At 39.8% G+C, this 8278-nt stretch overlaps 1 long non-coding RNA gene across 1 annotated transcript in view; it reads left to right on the top strand.

The window, feature by feature from the left end:
* The window catches only part of LOC139045608 (uncharacterized), a 10205-nt gene extending 4665 nt beyond the window's left edge, over positions 1–5540 (top strand). Inside the window, exon 3 of the long non-coding RNA XR_011504305.1 lies at positions 5443–5540. This is a non-coding gene — a long non-coding RNA (uncharacterized lncRNA). The remainder of the gene's footprint in view (positions 1–5442) is intronic.
* Positions 5541–8278: the final 2738 nt, after the last annotated feature.

The raw sequence follows: 8278 nt of genomic DNA, 5'->3' as shown, positions 1-8278 counted from the left end.
TGGGCTGGATAATCCTTTGTTGTTGGGGACTGTCCTGTGCATTGTAAGATGCTTACTAACATCTCTGGCCTCTATCCTCTAGATACCAGTAGCATGCCCCTCCCAGTTGTGACAACCAAAAATGTTTCCACATGTTGCTAATGTCTGCTGGGGGATAAAATCACCCTCTTTTGAGAACTACTGGGTTAAACAACAGATTAGAGCTGAAGGGAGAATTAGTGAAGGAAAGGATAACTCTGGAGATAATGCAACACATTCATATCAGCAACGGAGAAAAATAAAAGAGAATTTAGGAGACGTGAAGGATAGATTTCCAGAAGGATATTTCTAATCAAAATTTCAGAAGGATATTAAAGAGAATGGGGAAGAGGCATGTGAAGAATTAACAGCTGAAAATTTTTCAGAATTGATGAAAATTATTGATTCTCAAATTCAGAATTTCCATATAGATTTAAAAATCAACTTTTCAATTTACACATACAAAGAACCTGCATGGATTTTGAAAAGGAAAAAAATTTAAATGATACCATTTATAATAGCATGAAAAAGTCAAATACTTAGGATTAATCTTTTTTTAAAAGGTGGCAAATACCTCAACAGAAAATGAAAATATTTTTAGGGAAATTAAACAAGTCCTAAATAAATAAATGGTGGGAAATATTATGCTCATGAGTTGGAAAACTCATTATAGTAAAAATGTGTTTCTCCCAAAACTGATCTATAGGTTCAAAATAGTCTTAATCAAAATTCCAGTAGTTTTTTTGCAGAAATTAAAAATCTGATTGTAAAACGTATATGGGAATTCAAGGGCTGAGAATGCCAAAACAATCTTGAAGAACAAAGTTGAAGACTTACACTGTCAGATATCAAGACTTATTATAAAGTGACAGCAATTAAGACAGTGTAATATTAAACTTAACCAAATAGGTGAAAGACCTGTACACTGAAAACTGTAAGACATTGAAGGAAATTGAAGAAGACATAAAGAAATGGAAAGATAGTCCATGTTCATGGGTTGGAAGAATAAACATAGTTAAAATGTTCATACTACCTAAAGCAGGGTACAGATTCAATGCAATCCCAATCAAAATCCCAATGACATTCTTCACGGAAATAGAACAAAGAATCCAAAAATTTATATGGAACAACAAAAGACCCCAAATAGCCAAAACAATCCTGAGAAAAAAGAACAAAGCTGGAGGTATCACAATCCCTGACTTCAAAACATACTACAAAGCTATAATAATCAAAACAGCATGTTACTGGCACAAAAACAGACAAACTGATCAATGAGTCAGAATTGAAAGCCAAGAAATAAAACCACACATCTACAGACAGTTAATCTTTGACAAAGGAGCCAAGAATATATAATGGAGATAGGAAAGACTCTTCAACAAATGGTGTTGGAAAAACTGGACAGCTACATACAAAAGGATGAAAGTAGACCATTAGCTTGCACCATACACAAAAATTAACTCTAAATGGATTAAAGATTTGAATGTAAGACCTGAAACCATAAAACTCCTAGAAGAAAATACAGACAGTACACTCTTGGACATTGGTCTTAGCCACATCTTTTTGAATACCATGTCTACTTGGGTAAGGGAAACAAAAGAAAAAGTTAACAAATGAGACTACATCAGACTAAATAGCTTCTGCAAAGCAAAGGAAAGCATGAACAAAATGGAAAGACGACCCACCAACTGGGAGAAAATATTTGCAAATCATTTATCAAACAAGGAGTTGATCTCCAAAATATAAAAAGAACTCTTACAATTCAACAAAAAACTACAAACAACCCAATCAAAAAGTGGGCAGAGGATATGAAAAGACACTGTTCCAAGGAAGATATACAGACAGCCAACAGACACTTGAAACGGCGCTCAACATCACTAATTGTTAGGGAAATGCTAATCAAAACTACAATGAGATATCACCTTACACCAGTCAGAATAGCTATAGTTACCAAGACAAAAAACAACAAATTTAGGAGAGGATGTGAAGAAAAAAACGCTCATATACTGTTGGTGGGAATGCGAACTGGTGCGACCACTATGGAAAATAGTATGGAGATGTCTCAAAAAATTAAAAATAGAAATACCATATGATCCAGCTATCCCACTACTGAGTATTTATCCAAAGAACTTGAAATCAATGATCCAAAGAGATTTTTACACCCCTATATTCATTGCAGCATTATTCACAATAGCCAAGATGTGGAAGCAACCCAAGTGCCCATCTACAGATGAATGGATAAAGAAAATGTGGTATATATATATACAATGGAATACTACTCAGCCACAAAAAAGACAAAAATTGTCCATTTGCAACAATAGGGATGGACCTTGAGGGTATGATGTTAAGCAAAATAAGCTAGACAGAGAAAGACAAACACTGCATGATTTCACTCATATGTGGAAGATAACAAATATATGGATAAAGAAAACAGATTAGTGGTAACCAGTGGGGAAGGGGGTGGGTGAAAGCGATAAAGGGGCATATATGTATGGTAATGGATAAAAATTGGACCACTGGAGGTGAGCACAATGAAGTGTATTCAGGAATTCATAAATAATAATGTACACCTGAAATTACATAATGTTATAAACCATTATAATCCCAATAAAATTACTTGGAAAAATTAAAAAAAAAAAAGAAAGTGTGATGTTAGTGCAAGGACATATAGACCAATGGAACAGAATATAGAATCCAGAAATACACATATAGAGACACTTGATTTGTGACAAAGGAGAAATTATGTTGTTTTCAATAAATGGTGCTGGGTTATTTAGATATCCATATAGAGAAAAGTGAATCTTGACCCCCATCTCACACCATATATTAAAATTCTAAGTGAATTATAGATTTAAATGTGGAAAAATAAATCTTCTAGAAGATAATATAGGGGAATATCTTCATGACATTGGGGGAGGTAAAGATTTCTTGAATGGGACACAAAAAGCACTAATGCCACAGGAAAAAATTTTTTAAAATATTAAACAACATTGAAATTAGGAACTTCTGTTCATCAAAAGACACGACAAGGAGAATGAAAGCTCAAAGTTGTGAGTAGATATTTATGATACATATAACTGGAAAAGGATGTGATCCAGACTATTAGAAAAATAAATAAAAACTATAAATCAGTAAGAAGAAAATAACCCAACTGGAAAACTTGGTGTTTCACAAAAGAGGATAATGAAATGGTCAATAAAACTATGAAGTATACTCAGACTCAGTCATCAGAGAAATGCAAGCTAAAGTCACAATTAGATGACCACATACTCAACAGAATGGCTAATATTGAAATGACCGTGTGATATACTCTGAGCAAAACAGTTGAGCAATATCTACTAACTCTGAAGATATACAGACCCTATGACCCAACAGTTTTACTCCTAGACAAACACACGTACACAAGCACAAAAGCCAGCACACGTGCTCCAAAACTCTCATACAAGAATGTTTATAGCATCATTATCCATAATAGCCCCCAAATGGAATCAATCCAAAAGTCTACTAACAGTAAAATAGATACATAAATGGTGGGATACCCATGCAATGGAGTAGTGTGGATCAGTGAAAATGAATTTACTAGAGGTACACCACAGCAACAACATGAGTGAATCTCTCAAACATTATGTTGAGCAAAGAAAGCCAGACATGAAAAAAATGTATGCTGCCTGTTTCCATGTATATAATATAATGTTCAAAAAGCAGATGAAATTGATCTATTAGTTAGTAATACGTGCTTGGGTGTTAAAACTGTAAAGGAAAACAAGGAAGTGATTACCACAAAAGACAGAAGAGTGGTTACTCTTGTGGGTACACAGTGGGATGACCAGGAGGGTGTATGAAGGGCTTCTGGGGTGTTGGCAATATCTTATTTATTAACATAGATCATGGTTAATATGCTTCTTTGCCAAATCATTGTTACAGACTTTTGCATATTTTTCTGAATATGTGTCAATTTCATAGTAAAAAGCTTTAAAATATTAGGAACACTCCGGTCACTCTTAATGTGAACCTGAGTGTCTGCTTTCCCACTTCTGGATCTTTGCTCTTTTCTACCTCTTGGCCTCTCTCTCTTTTTTTTTGAGAAGACCTGACTCTTCAAGTAATGTCTTTTGCAGATCGTAACACTGACTTTTGAGAACGCATGTTGCTGTTTTTGGTGACGAAAGTTCACTCTAAGTTAGCATCTATTGCCAATCCTCCTCTTTTTTTGCTTGAGGAAGATTAGCCCTGAGCTAACATCTGTATCAATCTTCCTCTGCTTTATATGTGTGTTGTCACCACAACATGGCTTGACAAGTGGTGTAGGTCTGCACCCGAGATCCGAACCCATGAACCCGGGCCACGGAAAGAGTATGAGCAGGATATAACCACCACACCATGGGGCTTACCCTAGCATGCTGCTTTTTGGGGTGAAAGTGGGCATCACAAACCCAAACTTAACCCCATGTAACTTTAATTCACCATCTACCCTCCCTCTTCGCCAAACACCTCCTTGAAAAAATATAACATTATTTTTATAAGCATAATGTGGGTAATTTGACATTATACTCTAAATTCTTTATTTCTTTTGTTTAACACAGTTAAGGTCCTATACTTTCCACATTGCTGTCTGGATGAATAGTGAGGTACTAACATAGAGGAACATGGCCAGCACTGACTCACTGATAGAGTGTGGCCATCTTGGTGACCGAAGCCAGCTTCTCACATTTCTTCTTGAAAAGCATAGTGTTGACATATTTAATGTCCTGTGGCATTTCCTCTGGGCTCCATAGTCTGATGGAAAAAGTCCCTGTTGATGTCTGATGGCCAAGTTGAATAGCAAGGCCTTGAGACCCTCCACTTCACACCCCGGGCTGGGGTGGTGATTTCCCTGAAAGATGTAATAGAAATCCTATAGTCTTATCTTGGCAGGATCCTCAGACCATCACTTTCAGGGAGAGCGCTTTTGTGTGCCTGGATGGTTTTTGAACAAATAAAGGTGAAATCTCACCCACAACTTCATAGGGAATGATAAATCAAACCCAGCACACTACAAAACAGAAAAAGATAACCCTAAGGTTTTAAGCTTTTCTGGAAGAATTCCAAGAACACATATTTCCAGGGAACGTCTCAGGGCAACCCTAAATAAACTGGTGACCTACAGATCAAAGACACTGTATTTTATTAGCCGTCTCCTGACCCAGCCAATCCTACTTGAACTGTTACACACATCCAGATAAACCCTCCCCGGTCTTTCCTTTCTTCCTCTGAGAATCACAAGAATCACAAATCAGCCCTGACAGCATTTGGTTTCTCATCTTCAGGAATGTAGCTGTACATTCTTTATGTGAAAGAGGCAATCCTGGGGAGGGGTATGAACCAGACAGAATGAAGAGTATCTTCTTTCATCTGCACAGAACAAAAGAGTGTCTTTTCCTTTCCCAGTGCTTGCAAGAATCTGAGGACTTGAATGAAAGCAGACTGGCTGAGCTTAGTCCTAAGGACAGAGACACAGCTGGCGGGGGAGAAGGGTTCACTGAGGTAAGGGGGTTCCTTTTTTCTCCTCCATGATTGTTCTTACAACAGAGGGTTATTTATCCTTGAATGTAACATTCCACCAAATAAACTGCTTCTTGCACTGATCCCAAGTTCTATAGGTTCATTTAGGAAATCATTATTAAAACATTATGAGCATCTCATAAGTTTATTGTGTGCTAGGAATTTAGTAAGCTATAGATGAGGCAGGCAGCCTGTAAGATGGCCCCCAATGATCTCTGCCTCCTGGTATTCATGGCCCTGTATAGTCTCCTTCCCTTGAGTTGTTTGTTTGTTTCTAATAAAACATTGGCAACATGGAAGGGATGTTACTTCCATGATTAGGTTGCATAAAATAGTGGCTTCTGTCTTACTAGAAGACTCTCTCCCTTGCTGGCTTTGATAAAGCAGGCCGCATGTTGGAGAGGCCCATGTGGTCAGGAACTGAGGGTGGCCTTGGGCCAACAGGAAGCCCTGAAGGCAGCAAGGATCTGAGGAGGTCCCTCAGTCTAACAACCCTCAAGAAACGATTCTGCCAACACGCGCTTTTGCTTGGAAGTAGATCCTTCCTCAGTTGAGCCTTCGGATGAGCCCCTAGCCCTGGCCGACTCCTTGGTTTCAGTTTGATGAGAGGCCCTGAAGGACAGGACCTGCCTCATCTGTCCCTGGACTCCTGTCTCACAAAAACCGTGGGATAACAAATGTGTGCTTTAAGTTGTTAAGTTTATCTTAGCAATTTGTTATATAGCAATTGAGAACTAATGCAGTAGATTTTAGCTGTCATCTTTTTTCCCGTAACATAAGTCCTTAATATTCACTAATTATAAGACATATCTTCTTTGGAAAACTTTTCCACTTTTATTTCTAAGATGGTAGACTGACATACAAATTAAACTCAATATACTTTGGCTGTATACCATATGGCCTCAAAAACAGCCATCTCTTTAGAGAGTTGCTTGTGGACTAATGGATCACATAAGGGCAAGCGTTGAGAAGACTCTGTGGTCTAAAATGTGGCTCTAGTTACGTCACTCCGCTGCTTAAGGACCTTTTGGAGTTTTCCATGAAATACTCTTTCTGTGACATTCATAATGTGAACCCAAACCACCTTCCCAGGCTTTCTCCCCATTACACCACTCCCTGCCACCCTCTGCACAATGTGGCTCATCCCTCCTCATGTCTGTCCTTTCTCCTACTGCCCTTTATAGCGTTCTTCCCTCCCCCCACCACCTCATGTCTGCCTGTGGAAAGCCTACCTCTTGCATGAGGTTTCTCCCAGATCCCACATCTGCCCCTAAGCCGGATGCTCTGTCTCCCGCTTTGTACCCGCCACCCCCCCCCCCCCGCCACTTTTGGCCTTGCTTAGGGTACTTGTCATGTGCTGACCTTCATCCTGTTTTGCTTTCTGCCCCTTCTCTGATTCTGCCTTCTCTGATCCCCCCTGTGAGGCTGAAAGCTCCATGAGAGCAGGGACTGTCCATCTTTCTCTGTGTGGCCCTTCTTGCCCCTAGAACATCACCTTGGGCACAGTGAGGTGGTAAACCGATATTCATGGAACTGAACACGATGAAGGGCAGCTCCAGATGTGGTGCCACATTACCCAGAGGGTGTTAATAGAAGTTCGGCTAAAGAAGAACTCTATGGCCAAAGAATTTGGGAAATGAGGCGCACCCTGTCCCTTCAGGGAGAGTCCCCGTAGACATTAGGTGATTAAAGTCCCTAAGAAGTTCTTCAGGGAGCCGGCCCTGTGGCCCAGTGGTTAAGTTTGCGTACTCCACTTCGGAGGCCCAAGGTTTTGCCGGTTCAGATCCTGGGCACGGACGTAGCACTGCTCATTAGGACGGGCTGAGGCGAGGTCCCGCATAGCACAACTAGAAGGAGCCACCACTATAATATACAACTATGTACGGGGGGGAGTTGGGGGGAAAAAGCAGAAAAAAAAGTAGAAAAAAGAAAAAGAAATCCTGCAGTAAGGAAATAGGTGTCCCGGCCTCCAGCCCCGGCCTTCTGTAGTGCCGTGCTTTGGGCGGGAGGTTTGGAAGCAGCCTCGTCATGCTTCTGCAGGGTCTCTGCCCGTTTGGGACTCACCTCACAGTGGGTGCAGCATGTTGGTTTTCTTCCTGGTGAGACCGTGAGTTTATCGTGTTAAATAATCTATGCTCAATCCTCTGGTTTACTCACAGGTGAGTGGAGAATGGTTTCAACTGTTGATGCTCTGAATAGAAACTCAACTCCTAAAAATACACACATCCTATTGTTAGGAACTAAGCCACCTATACTGTGTTTAGAATCTTATTTGACAACTGGTTATACCTGACCCTTGTCATCATGGGACTTCCTGATCAAAGTTGCAGAGACTGTATTTAAATATTTCGGATGTTAGAGACTTACTTTCTCACCCACTGTTGCCAGAGTTGATCTCAGTTTAATGTTTAATGAGCATTTCCTGTGTCTCAGGCACTATGCAAGGTGCTGAGGGTACAAAATTCAATGATAAACTGTTCCTACCCGAAAGGATGTACAGTCTGACTCAGAACATAAACAGCTTCTCTTAATCCAATTCTATGAGGGCTAAAACCCTGTTATGCACTGCTCCATAGGCAAGGGCAGCGAGGAGGCGCCAGTGGAGACAGCCTAGAGGAGAAGGGACGCCTAGGATGAGAGTTAGTTGAAAGACGCCAAGAGGTTACCTTGGGAATAAAGGTGGAAAAAAGAAAGTCCAATTCAACAGATTTATTTTTTTAAC

This window comes from Equus asinus, chromosome 6 (assembly GCF_041296235.1).
Source record: "Equus asinus isolate D_3611 breed Donkey chromosome 6, EquAss-T2T_v2, whole genome shotgun sequence".
NCBI classification, from domain to species: domain Eukaryota; kingdom Metazoa; phylum Chordata; class Mammalia; order Perissodactyla; family Equidae; genus Equus; species Equus asinus.
The sequence above is the reverse complement of the archived record's forward strand: the minus strand, read 5'-3'. Positions and strand labels throughout refer to the sequence as shown.